Source organism: Notolepis coatsorum (genome assembly GCF_963971535.1).
Source record: "Notolepis coatsorum genome assembly, chromosome: 9".
Lineage (NCBI taxonomy): Eukaryota > Metazoa > Chordata > Actinopteri > Aulopiformes > Paralepididae > Notolepis > Notolepis coatsorum.
In genome coordinates, this window is record NC_140173.1 from 35,836,900 (window position 1) to 35,854,953 (window position 18,054).

Genomic DNA, 18,054 nt, shown 5'->3' on the forward strand with positions numbered 1-18,054 from the left:
GTGCGCCTGCGCAGCAGAATCATGAAGCAACGGGGGCGGCGTGTCCCTCCCACGCAGACCCCTGACGCTGAAAGATCGCGCTGTGCAGGTGAAAAGATGTGACGGCTGCCTCCTCGAGTACCGGAGGGGACACGTGATGCAAGGCTTAGTCCACATTGCAGCCGGCTTGTGGGAGGCATCGCCTAACAGCGTTCGAGACAGGGGAGGGTAGAATTGGACGATACTAAATTGGGATGGGAGAAAAATAGAAAATGGGAGAAAAAGTAGATAAAAAAAAAATGAATTGAAAATGGGGGACCCTGATGTAAACCAGACTAAAGTCTTTCTCTGGTCTGCATCCCCTTAACAATTGTGTGTATTGAGCCGTACTGTATTGTACCCATTCTGCAATCTGTTGATACAATTTTCATTCAATCAATCACAGCGTAGATCCATTCTTTGTGGATCTAGCCCAAGGTGTTGCTATTGTTTCACCTACATCATGATGAGGTTTCCCCACAAAGCTAAATCTGCTCGGAGGAGGAAATGGATGTTGAACTGTTAGATGACTGGTGGACAATCGATATGATCATCTCTACTACTTCATGTGTTAGATTGAGTCTCATACAGTTTAACCTCTTAAGCCCGAGCCCTATTTTCTGAAAACCCGCCTAAAAATATATACCTAAGTAAATGGAAGATTGCTCCATTTCTACAAGGGCCATTTGCATGTTCTTGGTATCTAGGGACATCTATGGATCTCAGGGAATGTATTCCCAGTAGGGGTGGAACGGTTCGCATTTGAACCATACACCGTTCGGTACGACCTCCACGGTTCGGGGCATGTGTGTATTGTTCGGTTATAACGTTAGCCGCAAGCTAACCGTGGAAACGCTCACAGCGAAGTGACTCCACGACACCAGTTCCATTAGTGGGGAAGGGGGGGTGTATATTGACGAGGCTTGACAACAGAGGTTCAAAGATAACTTCACGTTTATTGGCTGTTCGTTTATATTATATCATCAGGGCTTCTCCAGGTTCCAACGCTGTGTGTTGACTTACTTGACTTAAGCCTTTGCACTCCCTGCGGAGCATAGGTCACTGACTATTTCTTTCCATGTTGCGCAGTTTTTGGCCTCCCGAACGATGTTGTGCCATCCCAGTCCAGCCTCTTTCATTTCCCTTTCCCAAGAACGGCGCCAGGTGTTTCGAGGCTTGCCGCGTTTCCTCTTTCCAGGTGGGTTCCATCGTAGGGCTTGCCGGGTGATGTTTGTGTCTTCCTTTCTCAGGGTATGGCCTATCCACATCCACTTTCTCTTCTTTATTTCTTCTGGCGGGGGTAGTTGTTTTGTGCGCTCCCACAGGTCCAGATTTGTAATGACATTTGGCCATCTCACTCTTAGAATGCGGCGGAGGCAGGAATTTATGAAGGACTGTACTTTCTGCTTCAGCCCTACGGTTGTCTTCCAGGTCTCCGAGCCATACAGGAGGACTGATTTAACATTGGAGTTAAAGATCCTCAGCTTTGTGTTGGTTTTTATTTCGCGAGACCTCCATACTCGACCAAGTAGGTTGTATGCCGTTCTTGCTTTTCCGATTCGCACTCTGATGTCTTCTTCTGTGCCACCCGCTGTATCTACTACGCTCCCAAGGTAGGTAAAGGAGTTAGTTTCTTCGATGGCCTCTCCCTCTAGTTCAATGTTTTGCTGGCACTTTGTGTTGATCTTCATAATCTTGGTTTTTACCCTATTGATCTTCATTCCTAGAGTTGAGGCTGTTTCCTTTAGTTTGTTGGTCTTTTGTTGCATTTGCTGGTGACTGTGTGATAAGAGAGCTAAGTCATCTGCAAAATCGAGGTCTTCAAGCTGGTGCATCAGTGTCCACTGGATGCCGTTTCTGGCTCCTTCTGTTGTCTTCTTCATGGTCCAATCAATGGCCAGCAGGAACAAGAAGGGGGACAGCAGGCAGCCTTGTCTCACTCCGGTCTTTATCTCGAACGGGTTTGAGGGCTCCCCTCTGTGCAGTACCCTACTTGTCATCCCGTCATATGATCCTCTGATGATGTTGATGTACTTCGGTGGGATTCCATAGTGCTCCATCAGGTGCCACAGACTGTTCCTATCTAGACTGTCAAAGGCCTGTTCGAAATCGATGAAGTTGATGTATAAAGAGCTGTTCCATTCCAGGGACTGTTCGATGATGATCCTCAGTGTGGCGATCTGGTCTATGCATGACCTTTCTTTCCGGAATCCTGCTTGATGGTCTCTGAGGAGCATGTCAACGGCAGTCTTCATCCTATCTAGAATTATCCGGTTAAAGACTTTGCTGGCGGTTGAAAGTAGCGTGATCCCCCGGTAGTTCTTGCATAGTGCAAGGTCTCCTTTCTTTGGTATCTTCACTATGTAGCCTTCTTTCCAATCTTTGGGTATCCTTTCTTCTTGCCAAATTTTCCTCATGAGGGGATGGAGTGCTTTGATGCTTGTAGTGATGTCGGTCTTGAATGCTTCACTCGGAATGGTGTCTGGTCCTGCTGCTTTCCCATCTCTCAATTGTGATATTGCTTTCCTAGTTTCTTCTTTTGTTGGGGGGGTCATTTTCAGTGGGAGTGTGTCTGTTGCTGCTTGTATATCTGCTGGGATGCTCGCTGGTGCTCTGTTGAGCAGCTCTGTGAAATGTTCTACCCATCTCCTTGTTTGTTCTTCCTTTGTGGATAGTGTGTTTCCTGCCTTGTCTTTTATGGGCTTCTCTGATCTCATCCTTCTCCCCGAGAGCTTCCTGGTGATGTTGTATACCTCTCATGTTTCTCTGTCCCGCTGCTTCTTCTGCTTGTGTAGCAAGCTCTTCATAGTAGCATCTCTTGTCCGCCCTGACCTTTTTCTTTATTTCTTTATGTATCCTGTTGTATTCCTTTGTGTGCTTCTCCTTGGCTGCTCTCGTCCTGGCATTGTTGAGGTGGTCCTTTGCCTTTTTCCTCTCCTCCATGCTGTCCAATGTTCTTTGGGTGATCCACATTTTGTTTTCTTTCTTTCTTCTTCCCAGACTTTCCTCGCAGGTTGTTTGCCACACGTTTTTGATCTTCTCCCAGCTTTCGTCGATTTCTTCTTCCCCACTGCCCATTTCAGCCAGGGCCTGGAACTTGTTCCTCAGTGTGATCTGGAAATGCTTCTGGTGTAGTTTTTCTTCCAGTTTCTTGGTGTCATACTTTGTTATTCTGTTTCCTGGGGTCCCCCTTTTCAGCTTCAGTTGTACCTTTGCTATGACTAAGTGGTGGTCTGATCCCACATCTGCACCTCTCTTTGTTCGTACATCGAGCAGAGATCGTCTGAACTGCTTCCTGATGCATATGTGATCGATTTGGTTGCATGTTTTCTGATCAGGGGACACCCATGTGGTCTTGTGAGTTTCTTTATGTGGGAAAAAGGTTCCGCCAATTACCAGGCTGTTGTCTGCACAGAAGTCCAAAAACATCTGCCCATTTTCGTTTCTGCAGCCCACTCCTTGCTGTCCCATGACTGGTACGTATCCGTTGTTTTCTTTTCCCACTTTGGCGTTTATGTCGCCCATCAGTATAACCACCTCCCTTTCCGTTGCTTTGAGTAGTGTGTTCTGTAGTTTTCCATATAACTCCTCATTTGACTCTTCTGTGGCATCGTTGGTTGGTGCGTATGCCACAATGATCCTGAGTGTGATTCTTGGATGAGACGTTCTGAACTTTGCTGTGATGAGTCTAGAGGAGACTGGTTCCCATCCAATGAGAGCCTTCTCCGCCTGTGTTGAGAGCATGATGCCTACCCCCTGCGTGTGTGGGGCGCCTTCTTCTTCATGTCCAGAGTACAGTATCTGTTTTCCGGATGCTAATCTGCTCTCTCCTGAACCTATCCATCTTGTTTCATTTAAACCTAGTATGTGTAAGCCGTAACTTTGCATCTCCTTTGCGATGTTGTCAGCGTTCCCTGCTTCGTACATGGTGCGCACGTTCCATGTTCCTATCTTTGTAGGTTTCCTGGTTGGGAGGACATTCGATCTCCTAGCTTCCCAGAGGCTTTGGCTAGCAGACGTCATATTTTCCATTTCGGATCCACCACCGGGAGACCTTGCGCTCAAGTTATCTGTCAGTGTTTTCGTAATCAAAAGTTAACCTCTGAGCGGGTGTTACTGTTGACTATTTACTTCCTGGTGTGACGTCACTTCAAATACGGCTACCAAGACTCAAAAAGCAAAAGCGAGTTGAGTCGATTAGGTACCATGCAGTGTAAAGCGGCATAAGAGAATACTTCATAATGTTTCATGCAATTGAAAAGTAAATATATATTTAGTACACATGATTTAGGTATTTATTTTAAATAACAGTGACTTTTCCTTTTTGATAAGAAAGTCTGATTGATTGAAAACTTTATTAACAGATTGCAGAATGGGTACAGTACAGTACAGCTCAATACATACAATTGTTAAGGGGATGCAGACCAGAGAAAGACTTTCGTCTTGTTTACATCAGGGTCCCCCATTTTCAATTCATAACATAATTATGACATACCAGATTTGCACATACAGTACTGTTTGTGATACAAAAAGAGTCCAGAAAAGAGAGTATATACATTTTACGTAGAAACTGTACATTGGAGGAGGTTGGGTAGGTGGAGGGGGGGCACTGTACATTGGAGGTGGGGGGAGGAGTTGGGTAGGAGGGGTGGGTGGGGGACACTGTACAACTGTACAAGCAAAACCATACTTGGTCAATTACTGTACATTGGAGGGGGTTGGGTTAGGACATTTACAGGGGCCAGTTTCGAATTGCAGTCTCCCGTAGGTGCTCTTTCAGAGTGGTTTTGAAAGTGGATAGTGATTCACATTCCTTTACAGCTTTGGGTAGGGCGTTCCACATTGATGTGGCATAATTGTGAAACGTGTTTAGTCCCTTGTTTGAGCCGAATCTTGGTTGAACATGATTTGTGGAGCTCCCTCTGGTGTTGTGGTCATGGTATTCACTGACCTTTGGGAAGTATTTTGACATGTACATGGGTACCTTGGTCGTGTAGTGTATCTTGTAGACCAGGCCCATTGCAAGTTGCTGTACTCTGTCGTCTACTCTAAGCCATCCTAGGTTGTCAAAGTGGGCAGGGGTGAGGTGGGTTCTAGGAGTAAGGTCAAGCAGTAGTCTGACCAGTTTGTTTTGAGATGTTTGTAATCTTGTTTTTAGCGCCTTTGAGGTGCTTTGGTACCATGAGGTGAGGTGCAAGCATAGTCGTAGTACCCTTGAATGAGTGCTCCTGCCAGAGTCTTCAGGGTATTCTTGTTTACCAGAGAGGAGATCCGGTACAAGAATCGAGTTCGTTGGTTGACTTTTTTTATTACATTTGATGCTATTTTGTCACAGGAAAGATTTGCCTCTAGGATGGAACCCAGGTAGGTAATTTCCTCTTTCCTTGTGACAATATTGTCACCCACTGTAACTGAGAAGCCGTCGGTCTTGCTGAGTTTGTTATTTTAACCGAAGAGAATGGACTCTGTTTTTCCCATGTGTAATGATAGTTTGTTATCAGCAAGCCATATGCAGATTTTGCCGAGTTCCAAGCTGAGGGTTTTTTTCAACCTGTAACTTGTTCTTGTCAGAGACCAGCAGGGTCTCTGTGCTGGTCTAGTGCTGGTTGAGCATATGCATACTCTGTGCATCCTCTGTGCATCCCCTTAACAATTGTGTGTATTGAGCTGTACTGTATTGTACCCATTCTGCAATCTGCTAATAAAATGTTCAATCAATCAATCAATCAATCAATCAATCAATCAATCAATCAATACTTTATGTTGATGGCCTTTGTCTATAATGTGGCCACAGAAATTGAATTATCTTGTTTGTTTGCACTAAGTTAATACTTTGTTGCCTATATTTTTCAGTCAGTTCAGGCTTTGTGTGCCAAACATTATTTAAGTCAAACCGCTGTAAACCTTTTTTTTTACCAAATAAATGAGAAGCATGTTTAAATCAGAAATGCCCCTCTTGCTGTACCAAAATCTCTCCTAGCTCTAACGTCTAACCGGTCACTGTCAAAATAATGTGCCTGATGTCAAACTACCTCATTCTTTCAGTTTTTGCATGACTACGTCCTTGAGAATAACTGAAAAGTTGGATTATTTTAGGCTATTATATTTTATGCTGATGTATGGTATTTGGTGTTACATTTACCGAACCGAAAACCGTGATACGAACCGAACCGTGAATTTTGTGAACCGTTCCACCGCTAATTCCCAGTGTCAGAAACATTGTCTGTTACTAGGCTTGAGTAAATTGTGATGAAACAATCGAGAATATAAATTATGATTTTTCTTTGCATCTTTGACAGTGAATAACACCATGCTAAAAATGACCAGACATGAAACTGCCACTGAGCTCGTTCAACACCTTCTTGAGATCACGTGTACAAAATATCTAAGCAAATTAATAAAGGGAGGATGATTAAACAGAAGTTTTAATCATTTTCACTAATTATATATATAATTATATATATGCTCTACAGTGCGAGCATTTCACTCGTATTTGCCCCTAATAATATGTGTGTGCGAACCGGGAAAATAATTTACTCGCAGTGTGCGAGTGAAGATTACACGCTCCGCTGTTAATAGTTCAGAAACTACAAGTCCCACATTCCACAAGGCGCATAAACGTCCAATCACAGTAGTTTCCTGTAGGGCTGTCCCCGACTAAGGATTTGGATGGTCGACTAGGATTGGCCAAAATTTGCCGTTAGTCGACTATTGGTTCAACAAAAAAAAAAGTATAATATTTTTTAACTTATTATTATTATTGTTATTATTATTTTTTTTTATCATTCCATTTGGGCTGTGGGGGGGTGCTTAATGTCTGAAGGAGTCGACTGAAGGCTTCATGTCTTCTGCAAAAGCATGCAATTGGTCCACTGATGGATACATCTTGATATTTGTCTAGTCTAGTGTGTTCATTAGATGGGTGAAATCCTCTTTCAGTGCCTCTGTGCCTGTTTTCGTAGGCAGTTAGCCTATTTCATTCAAAAGGAAGACATTGATGGACAGTAGCTATACGTATAAATTATAGCTCAGTTGTAGCTGTAACAGAATAATAGTATTAATTAACTATTATTCAATAGCGTTTCAATTATAATGAATTAAATAATTGTATAAAGAATTTTCCATGTTCTGTCATCTAATAATATATTCCATTGCCTTTCCTATCTGTATCAAAGTCAAAATGTTGGTATCGTGACAAGACTAAAGCAGCTTGACAACCGATATCCATTGCGTCTAGTAGGCATCGGCCAATTTGTGATTTTGGTGGTATGTGCTATTTGCACAGATGTTTAGCCCTTAGTATGCACACGCACAGTATAATATGCATGTAATAAATAGTTTGTTACTTGAACAATTTTCACTGTGCTCCTAAATTTATTTGTGTGCTCCTAAATTTTTATTAAGATTTTGTGCTCCTTGGGAAAAAGGTTAGCGTAGAGCCCTATATCTGGAGACATTAACATTACGTTATCAAACATAGGGACAAAGACTGTAAAAAAAAGTGTCGACAATGTTTTATAATAATTTTTTTTTATCCACTTTTTCTCCTTATTTTTTCAATTGTTCTCCCATCCCAATTTCGCCTAGCCAATTCTCCCTTCAATTCTACCCTCCCCTGTCTCGAACGTTGCTAGACTATGCCTCCCACTGGTCGGCTGCAGTGAGGACTAAGCCTTGCATCACGTGTCCCCTCCGGTACACGAGGAGGCAGCTGTCGCATATTTTCACCTGAACAGCGCGATCTCTCAGTGGCGAGGAGTAACTCGTGGGAGGCTCACGCTGCCCCCGATACTTCCTGATTCTGCTGTACAGGCGCACCAACAGGGCTGTACGCTAAGCTTTTTCACTAGGGGCACACTTGCCCCTAAATGAGAAATTTAGGGGCAAAAAATATTTTTTAGGGGCACATTTTTAAATAACAATTTTACCATTATTAAAAAAATATGTTCCTCCTGCCTCATTACTGTGGTCCTTTTATTTAACATTTAAGTGCGTTTGTTTTCAGGTTTGTATCTTTTATAATGAACCAACTGAGAAAGTGTGTAAATCACTAATAGAACAAAAACAACAAACTGTGTGTGTGTGTGTGTGTGCGCGCGCTTGTGTAGTGCTCCTTGAATGAGATCATCACAACACACACACACCATTAATCAGGAGGACAAGAAACTCTGCATACATTTGTTTCACAATGAAAAGTGCCTTAGAAATCAAATGAATTATTATTATTGTAAATAACCCCATGAAAGGTTTATTATTTGTATGGGTAATTACCTGCTTCATATTTGTGATGTTACTGGTTTCAGTGTGTGCCTAAAGTGATCAATGTGTTGGGCCGTTTATAGAGATCTATGTCAATTAATGTTTATGTATATCCGGGACTTTTTTTTTTATAAGAATTGAGAGGTATTTGTATATATGACCTTTATTTTGAAAACTGTTGCAACGCAACCTTATTTACATTTGCGCTTTTGACAGTGAAATGTTCAGTCCAACTTAGCTCGAAGGAAAGACTAATAAAAAAGGTTTAATTGACCCGTATGAGGCTCTTACGGTAGGACTTTGATTGTTTATAGAAGTGGAATGTAATACTATGCAAAACGAGAAATAAACAGTGATTTTACCAGCAGTAAAGTTGCAAGGCACTTTCATTTCATATACGGGGAACCAACAATTATTAGTATTATCTTATTTGCATATTGTCTCATTATTAGATAGATAGATAGGTTGATACTTTATTGATCCGCGGTGTCAATTTAAGTAGACAGTATTTCACATCCTAATAGTGGGGTACTCACGTAATGCATGGCTGATCCTGAACGTTAGAAGTTTCCGTGTCCCCGTCAATCAATCATCACATCATCACGTCAATCATCATCATCTTATCATCTCCACATCGGACGTGGTTGTCATAAAATGGACTGATATCCATTATCCACTCCGTTGTTCTTGCGGAGCAAGAGCCATATTATTATTTAAAGGAAGCGGCCACATTCAGTTTCGTTTCGCTAGGAATTATGGGATTTGGTGTTGGATGTATAGACTACGCAGACAGGGACATGGTCTTTAATCGCACGATAGACTACAAGTACCAAGTATATAGCGTGACCCAGATTCACTCCACGAAAATCTTTTTTTCACTCAGGCTATCGCAGTAAGTTCATTCATTGCCGACAGATTCTTTCATAGCACCACGACATTGTGTCGCACTGTACAGCCTTGGTTGTAGGCTAATGTTTAAAAAAAAATTATCCAATTTGTAAGGATTAATTTAGGAGTGAAATGCGAATGAAGGGTTGAAATCTCTACTCGCAACGTTGCTACCAGATATAATATTTCAATTGCAACGGCCAAATTAAGGGGCAATTTGCGACGAGATCGTCGCAGTGTACAGCCCTGACCAACCGACCTGTAGGAGTCGCTGTCCACAACATCCAATCCCCACCCACCGGCTTTCCCACCCCTAACACTGCCAAATTGTGTTAGTATGAACGACAAGCCAAGCCGGTAGCAACGCCGAGAGCTGGGCTCGAACCCAGCATATCCTGCGTTAGTGGCGAGCGCCTGGCCCACTGCGCCACTTATCCGCCCATGTTTTATAATCTGTTAATTTTCATCATAAAAATTGCCCCTGAAATAAATAAAAAAAGACCCGGAAAATCAATTATGTTTTTTTTTTTTTTTTTTTACCCTGATCAGGCCTATAAATTAACTTATTAAAGCCAAGTCGCACATCTATGGATCGGGCCAAATCTACTGTTCCCAATGGCAGCGTTCAATCTGGATTTAGTATCACCAGGCGTGCAGCAAGAACTGTGAATGAAATCTACTGTAAATACAGTTACTTCTTTATAATGGATATTGCTCCGCCATTTTGAATCGGAACTAAATGTTCACAGAAAGGTAGATAAACTAACTGTTATAATTTATGCCAATAATGTTCAGTTTTATGGTAGATAATCCCGAAAAATAAGAGAAATAAAAAGTCTATCCACAAGTCATTTCATGACGGGAGCTGGCTTGAGCTGAGTAGTGTCATTTTTCGAAATGTCAACGCTTGAGAGCTCTGTGTCCTCTCCTCATATGACTACAAACAAAATGGCGGCGCAGAGCTTTTAGCGTCTAATGGCCTGTAACGTTAGAGAGAGAGGTTATGTTGTCCTGATGTTAGAAAGAGGTTATTATGTTGTCCTGACGTTAGAGAGGTTGTTATGTTGTCCTGACGTTAGAGAGAGAGGTTGTTATGTTGTCCTGACGTTAGAGAGAGAGGTTGTTATGTTGTCCTGACGTTAGTGAGAGGTTGTTATGTTGTCCTGACGTTAGAGAGAGAGGTTGTTATGTTGTCCTGACGTTAGAGAGAGAGGTTATGTTGTCCTGACGTTAGAGAGAGAGGTTATGTTGTCCTGACGTTAGAGAGAGTGGTTATGTCGTCCTGACGTTAGAGAGAGCGGTTATGTTGTCCTGACGTTAGAGAGAGAGGTTGTCCTGACGTTAGAGAGAGAGGTTATGTTGTCCTGATGTTAGAGACAGAGGTTGTTATGTTGTCCTGACGTTAGAGACAGAGGTTATGTTGTCCTGACGTTAGAGAGATAGGTTATGTTGTCCTGATGATAGAGAGGTTGTTATGTTGTCCTGACATTAGAGAGAGAGGTTGTTATGTTGTCCTGACGTTAGAGACAGAGGTTATGTTGTCCTGACGTTAGAGACAGAGGTTGTTATGTTGTCCTGACGTTAGAGAGAGAGGTTATGTTGTCCTGACGTTAGAGACACAGGTTGTTATGTTGTCCTGACGTTAGAGAGAGAGGTTATGTTGTCCTGAAGTTAGAGAGAGAGGTTATGTTGTCCTGACGTTAGAGAGAGAGGTTATGTTGTCCTGACATTAGAGAGAGAGGTTATGTTGTCCTGACGTTAGAGAGAGAGGTTGTTATGTTGTCCTGACGTTAGAGAGGTTGTTATGTTGTCCTGACGTTAGAGAGAGATGTTGTTATGTTGTCCTGACGTTAGAGAGGTTGTTATGTTGTCCTGACGTTAGAGAGAGAGGTTGTTATGTTGTCCTGACGTTAGAGAGAGAGGTTGTTATGTTGTCCTGACGTTAGAGAGAGAGGTTGTTATGTTGTCCTGATGTTAGAGAGAGAGGTTATGTTGTCCTGACGTTAGAGAGAGAGGTTGTTATGTTGTCCTGACGTTAGAGAGAGAGGTTATGTTGTCCTGACGTTAGAGAGAGAGGTTGTTATGTTGTCCTGACGTTAGAGAGAGAGGTTGTTATGTTGTCCTGACGTTAGAGAGGTTGTTATGTTGTCCTGACGTTAGAGAGGTTGTTATGTTGTCCTGACGTTGGAGAGAGAGGTTGTTATGTTGTCCTGACGTTAGAGAGGTTATGTTGTCCTGACGTTAGAGAGGTTGTTATGTTGTCCTGACGTTAGAGAGAGAGATTGTTATGTTGTCCTGACGTTAGAGAGAGAGGTTATGTTGTCCTGACGTTAGAGACAGCAGTTGTTATGTTGTCCTGACGTTAGAGACAGAGGTTGTTATGTTGTCCTGACGTTAGAGAGAGAGGTTGTCCTGACGTTAGAGACAGAGGTTATGTTGTCCTGACGTTAGAGAGAGAGGTTGTTATGTTGTCCTGACGTTAGAGAGATAGGTTATGTTGTCCTGACGTTAGAGAGAGAGGTTGTTATGTTGTCCTGACGTTAGAGAGAGAGGTTATGTTGTCCTGACGTTAGAGAGAGAGGTTATGTTGTCCTGACGTTAGAGACAGAGGTTGTTATGTTGTCCTGACGTTAGAGAGAGAGGTTATGTTGTCCTGACGTTAGAGAGAGAGGTTGTTATGTTGTCCTGACGTTAGAGAGAGAGGTTGTTATGTTGTCCTGACGTTAGAGAGAGAGGTTATGTTGTCCTGACGTTAGAGACAGAGGTTATGTTGTCCTGACGTTAGAGACAGAGGTTGTTATGTTGTCCTGACGTTAGAGAGAGATGTTATGTTGTCCTGACGTTAGAGAGAGATGTTGTTATGTTGTCCTGACGTTAGAGAGGTTGTTATGTTGTCCTGACGTTTGAGAGAGGTTGTTATGTTGTCCTGACGTTAGAGACGGAGGTTGTTATGTTGTCCTGACGTTAGAGAGAGAGGTTGTTATGTTGTCCTGACGTTAGAGAGAGAGGTTATGTTGTCCTGACGTTAGAGACAGAGGTTGTTATGTTGTCCTGACGTTAGAGAGAGATGTTATGTTGTCCTGACGTTAGAGAGAGATGTTGTTATGTTGTCCTGACGTTAGAGAGGTTGTTATGTTGTCCTGACGTTAGAGAGAGAGTTTGTTATGTTGTCCTGACGTTAGAGAGGTTGTTATGTTGTAATTTTGTTTTAAGCGCCTTTGAGGTGCTTTGGTACCATGAGGTGCACGCATAGTCATAGTACCCTTGAATGAGTGCTCCTGCCAGAGTCTTCAGGGTATTCTTGTTTACCAGAGAGGAGATCCGGTACAAGAATCTAGTTCGTTGGTTGACTTTTTTTATTACATTGGATGCCATTTTGTCACAGGAAAGATTTGCCTCTAGGATGGAACCCAGGTAGGTAATTTCGTCTTTCCTTGTGACAATATTGTCACCCACTGTAACTGAGAATCCGTCGGTCTTGCTGAGTTTGTTATTTGAACACCAAAGCACCTCAAAGGCGCTAAAAACAAAATTACAAACATCTCAAAACAAACTGGTCAGACTACTGCTTGACCTTACTCCTAGAACCCACCTCACCCCTGCCCACTTTGACAACCTAGGATGGCTTAGAGTAGATGACAGAGTACAGCAACTTGCAATGGGCCTGGTCTACAAGATACACTACACGACCAAGGTACCCATGTACATGGCAAAATACTTCCCAAAGGTCAGTGAATACCACGATCACAACACCAGAGGGAGCTCCACAAATCATGTTAAACCCAGATTCGGCTCAAATAAGGGACTAAACACGTTTCGCAATTATGCCACATCAATGTGGAACGCCCTACCCAAAGCTGTAAAGGAATGTGGATCACTACCCACTTTCAAAACCTCTCTCAAGAGACACCTACGGGAGACTGCAATGCAACACTGGCCCCTGTAAATATCCTAACCCAACCCCCTCCAATGTACAGTCATTTACCTAGTATGGTCTTGTCAATAGTCCAATGTACAATTTTGTTTGTTTGTACAGAGTCCCCCCCCCCCCCCCCTCAATGTACAGTTTTGCTTGTTTATACAATGTGCCCCCCCCCCCCCCCCCCACCCACCTCCAATGTAAATTACCCAGTATGGTTGTCAATATCCCAGTGTACCCAACCCCCCCCACCCAACCTCCTCCAATGTACAGTTTCTACGTCAAATGTATATACTCCCTTTTCTTGACTCCTTCTGTATCACAAACGGTACTGTATTTGCAAATCTGGTATGTCATAAATGTATAGATGTAGCAGTACTGACTATCTGTATGTCATGTATGTCATATATGTCCTGATGAATTGAAAATGGGGGACCCTGGTGTAAACAAGACGAAAGTCTTTCTCTGGTCTGCATCCCCTTAACAATTGTGTGTATTGAGCTGTACTGTATTGTACCCATTCTGCAATCTGTTAATAAAGTTTTCAATCAATCAATCAAACCGAAGAGAATGGACTCTGTTTTGCCCATGTGTAATGATAGTTTGTTATTTATAATGTTATTTGATAGAGGTTATGTTGTCCTGACATTAGAGAGGTTGTTATGTTGTCCTGACGTTAGAGAGAGAGGTTATGTTGTCCTGACGTTAGAGAGAGGTTATTATGTTGTCCTGACATTAGAGAGGTTGTTATGTTGTCCTGACGTTAGAGAGAGGTTATTATGTTGTCCTGACGTTAGAGACAGAGGTTGTTATGTTGTCCTGACGTTAGAGACAGAGGTTGTTATGTTGTCCTGACGTTAGAGAGAGATGTTGTTATGTTGTCCTGACGTTAGAGAGAGATGTTGTTATGTTGTCCTGACGTTAGAGAGGTTGTTATGTTGTCCTGACGTTAGAGAGAGAGGTTGTTATGTTGTCCTGACGTTAGAGAGAGAGGTTATGTTGTCCTGACGTTAGAGAGAGAGGTTGTTATGTTGTCCTGACGTTAGAGAGGTTGTTATGTTGTCCTGACGTTAGAGAGGTTGTTATGTTGTCCTGACGTTAGAGAGAGAGGTTGTTATGTTGTCCTGACGTTAGAGAGGTTGTTATGTTGTCCTGACGTTAGAGAGAGAGGTTATGTTGTCCTGACGTTAGAGAGAGAGGTTGTTATGTTGTCCTGACGTTAGAGAGAGAGGTTGTTATGTTGTCCTGACGTTAGAGAGGTTGTTATGTTGTCCTGACGTTAGAGAGGTTGTTATGTTGTCCTGACGTTAGAGAGAGAGGTTATGTTGTCCTGACGTTAGAGACGGAGGTTGTTATGTTGTCCTGACGTTAGAGACAGAGGTTGTTATGTTGTCCTGACGTTAGAGACAGAGGTTGTTATGTTGTCCTGACGTTAGAGACAGAGGTTGTTATGTTGTCCTGACGTTAGAGAGAGATGTTGTTATGTTGTCCTGACGTTAGAGAGAGATGTTGTTATGTTGTCCTGACGTTAGAGAGGTTGTTATGTTGTCCTGACGTTAGAGAGAGAGTTTATGTTGTCCTGACGTTAGAGAGGTTATGTTGTCCTGACGTTAGAGAGAGAGGTTATGTTGTCCTGACGTTAGAGAGAGAGGTTGTTATGTTGTCCTGACGTTAGAGAGGTTGTTATGTTGTCCTGACGTTAGAGAGGTTGTTATGTTGTCCTGACGTTAGAGAGAGAGGTTGTTATGTTGTCCTGACGTTAGAGAGGTTGTTATGTTGTCCTGACGTTAGAGAGAGAGGTTGTTATGTTGTCCTGACGTTAGAGAGAGAGGTTGTTATGTTGTCCTGACGTTAGAGAGGTTGTTATGTTGTCCTGACGTTAGAGAGGTTGTTATGTTGTCCTGACGTTAGAGAGAGAGGTTATGTTGTCCTGACGTTAGAGACGGAGGTTGTTATGTTGTCCTGACGTTAGAGACAGAGGTTGTTATGTTGTCCTGACGTTAGAGAGGTTGTTATGTTGTCCTGACGTTAGAGAGAGAGGTTGTTATGTTGTCCTGATGTTAGAGAGAGAGGTTGTTATGTTGTCCTGACGTTAGAGACAGAGGTTATGTTGTCCTAACGTTAGAGACAGAGGTTGTTATGTTGTCCTGACGTTAGAGACAGAGGTTGTTATGTTGTCCTGACGTTAGAGAGAGAGGTTATGTTGTCCTGACGTTAGAGAGGGAGGTTGTTATGTTGTCCTGACGTTAGAGAGAGAGGTTGTTATGTTGTCCTGACGTTAGAGACAGAGGTTGTTATGTTGTCCTGACGTTAGAGAGAGATGTTGTTATGTTGTCCTGACGTTAGAGAGAGATGTTGTTATGTTGTCCTGACGTTAGAGAGGTTGTTATGTTGTCCTGACGTTAGAGAGAGAGTTTGTTATGTTGTCCTGACGTTAGAGAGGTTGTTATGTTGTCCTGACGTTAGAGAGAGAGGTTATGTTGTCCTGACGTTAGAGAGAGAGGTTGTTATGTTGTCCTGACGTTAGAGAGGTTGTTATGTTGTCCTGACGTTAGAGAGGTTGTTATGTTGTCCTGACGTTAGAGAGGTTGTTATGTTGTCCTGACGTTAGAGAGAGAGGTTGTTATGTTGTCCTGACGTTAGAGAGGTTGTTATGTTGTCCTGACGTTAGAGAGAGAGGTTGTTATGTTGTCCTGACGTTAGAGAGAGAGGTTGTTATGTTGTCCTGACGTTAGAGAGGTTGTTATGTTGTTCTGACGTTAGAGAGGTTGTTATGTTGTCCTGACGTTAGAGAGAGAGGTTATGTTGTCCTGACGTTAGAGACGGAGGTTGTTATGTTGTCCTGACGTTAGAGACAGGTTGTTATGTTGTCCTGACGTTAGAGAGGTTGTTATGTTGTCCTGACGTTAGAGAGAGAGGTTGTTATGTTGTCCTGATGTTAGAGAGAGAGGTTGTTATGTTGTCCTGACGTTAGAGACAGAGGTTATGTTGTCCTAACGTTAGAGACAGAGGTTGTTATGTTGTCCTGACGTTAGAGACAGAGGTTGTTATGTTGTCCTGACGTTAGAGAGAGAGGTTATGTTGTCCTGACGTTAGAGAGGGAGGTTGTTATGTTGTCCTGACGTTAGAGAGAGAGGTTGTTATGTTGTCCTGACGTTAGAGACAGAGGTTGTTATGTTGTCCTGACGTTAGAGAGAGAGGTTGTTATGTTGTCCTGACGTTAGAGACAGAGGTTGTTATGTTGTCCTGACGTTAGAGACAGAGGTTGTTATGTTGTCCTGACGTTAGAGAGAGAGGTTGTTATGTTGTCCTGACGTTAGAGAGAGAGGTTATGTTGTCCTGACGTTAGAGACAGAGGTTGTTATGTTGTCCTGACGTTAGAGACAGAGGTTGTTATGTTGTCCTGACGTTAGACAGAGGTTGTTATGTTGTCCTGACGTTAGAGAGAGATGTTGTTATGTTGTCCTGACGTTAGAGACAGAGGTTGTTATGTTGTCCTGACGTTAGAGAGAGATGTTGTTATGTTGTCCTGACGTTAGAGAGAGAGGTTATGTTGTCCTGACGTTAGAGAGAGAGGTTGTTATGTTGTCCTGACGTTAGAGAGAGAGGTTATGTTGTCCTGACGTTAGAGACAGAGGTTATGTTGTCCTGACGTTAGAGAGAGAGGTTATTATGTTGTCCTGATGTTAGAGAGAGAGGTTATGTTGTCCTGACGTTAAAGAGAGAGGTTATGTTGTCCTGACGTTAGAGAGAGAGGTTATGTTGTCCTGACGTTAGAGAGGTTGTTATGTTGTCCTGACGTTAGAGAGAGAGGTTGTTATGTTGTCCTGACGTTAGAGAGAGGTTATGTTGTCCTGACGTTAGAGACAGAGGTTATGTTGTCCTAACGTTAGAGACGGAGGTTGTTATGTTGTCCTGACGTTAGAGACAGAGGTTGTTATGTTGTCCTGACATTAGAGAGAGGTTGTTATGTTGTCCTGACGTTAGAGAGAGAGGTTATTATGTTGTCCTGACGTTAGAGAGAGAGGTTATGTTGTCCTGACGTTAGAGAGAGAGGTTATGTTGTCCTGACGTTAGAGAGAGAGGTTATGTTGTCCTGACGTTAGAGACCGAGGTTGTTATGTTGTCCTGACGTTAGAGACAGAGGTTGTTATGTTGTCCTGACGTTAGAGAGAGAGGTTGTTATGTTGTCCTGACGTTAGAGAGAGAGGTTGTTATGTTGTCCTGACGTTAGAGAGAGAGGTTATGTTGTCCTGACGTTAGAGACAGAGGTTATGTTGTCCTGACGTTAGAGACAGAGGTTGTTATGTTGTCCTGACGTTAGAGACAGAGGTTGTTATGTTGTCCTGACGTTAGAGAGAGAGGTTGTTATGTTGTCCTGACGTTAGAGAGAGGTTATGTTGTCCTGACGTTAGAGACAGAGGTTGTTATGTTGTCCTGACGTTAGAGACAGGTTGTTATGTTGTCCTGACGTTAGAGAGGGATGTTGTTATGTTGTCCTGACGTTAGAGACAGAGGTTGTTATGTTGTCCTGACGTTAGAGAGAGATGTTGTTATGTTGTCCTGACGTTAGAGAGAGAGGTTATGTTGTCCTGACGTTAGAGAGAGAGGTTGTTATGTTGTCCTGACGTTAGAGAGAGAGGTTATGTTGTCCTGACGTTAGAGACAGAGGTTATGTTGTCCTGACGTTAGAGACAGAGGTTATTATGTTGTCCTGATGTTAGAGAGAGAGGTTATGTTGTCCTGACGTTAAAGAGAGAGGTTATGTTGTCCTGACGTTAGAGAGAGAGGTTATGTTGTCCTGACGTTAGAGAGGTTGTTATGTTGTCCTGACGTTAGAGAGAGAGGTTGTTATGTTGTCCTGACGTTAGAGAGAGGTTATGTTGTCCTGACGTTAGAGACAGAGGTTATGTTGTCCTAACGTTAGAGACAGAGGTTGTTATGTTGTCCTGACGTTAGAGACAGAGGTT

The 18,054-nt window shown here is 42.8% G+C and overlaps 1 protein-coding gene across 2 annotated transcripts in view; it reads left to right on the forward strand.

Annotated features, from left to right (window-relative positions):
- Positions 1 to 18,054, forward strand: part of ate1 (arginyltransferase 1) — a 291,958-nt gene that overhangs the window by 176,478 nt on the left and 97,426 nt on the right. The window lies entirely within an intron of this gene.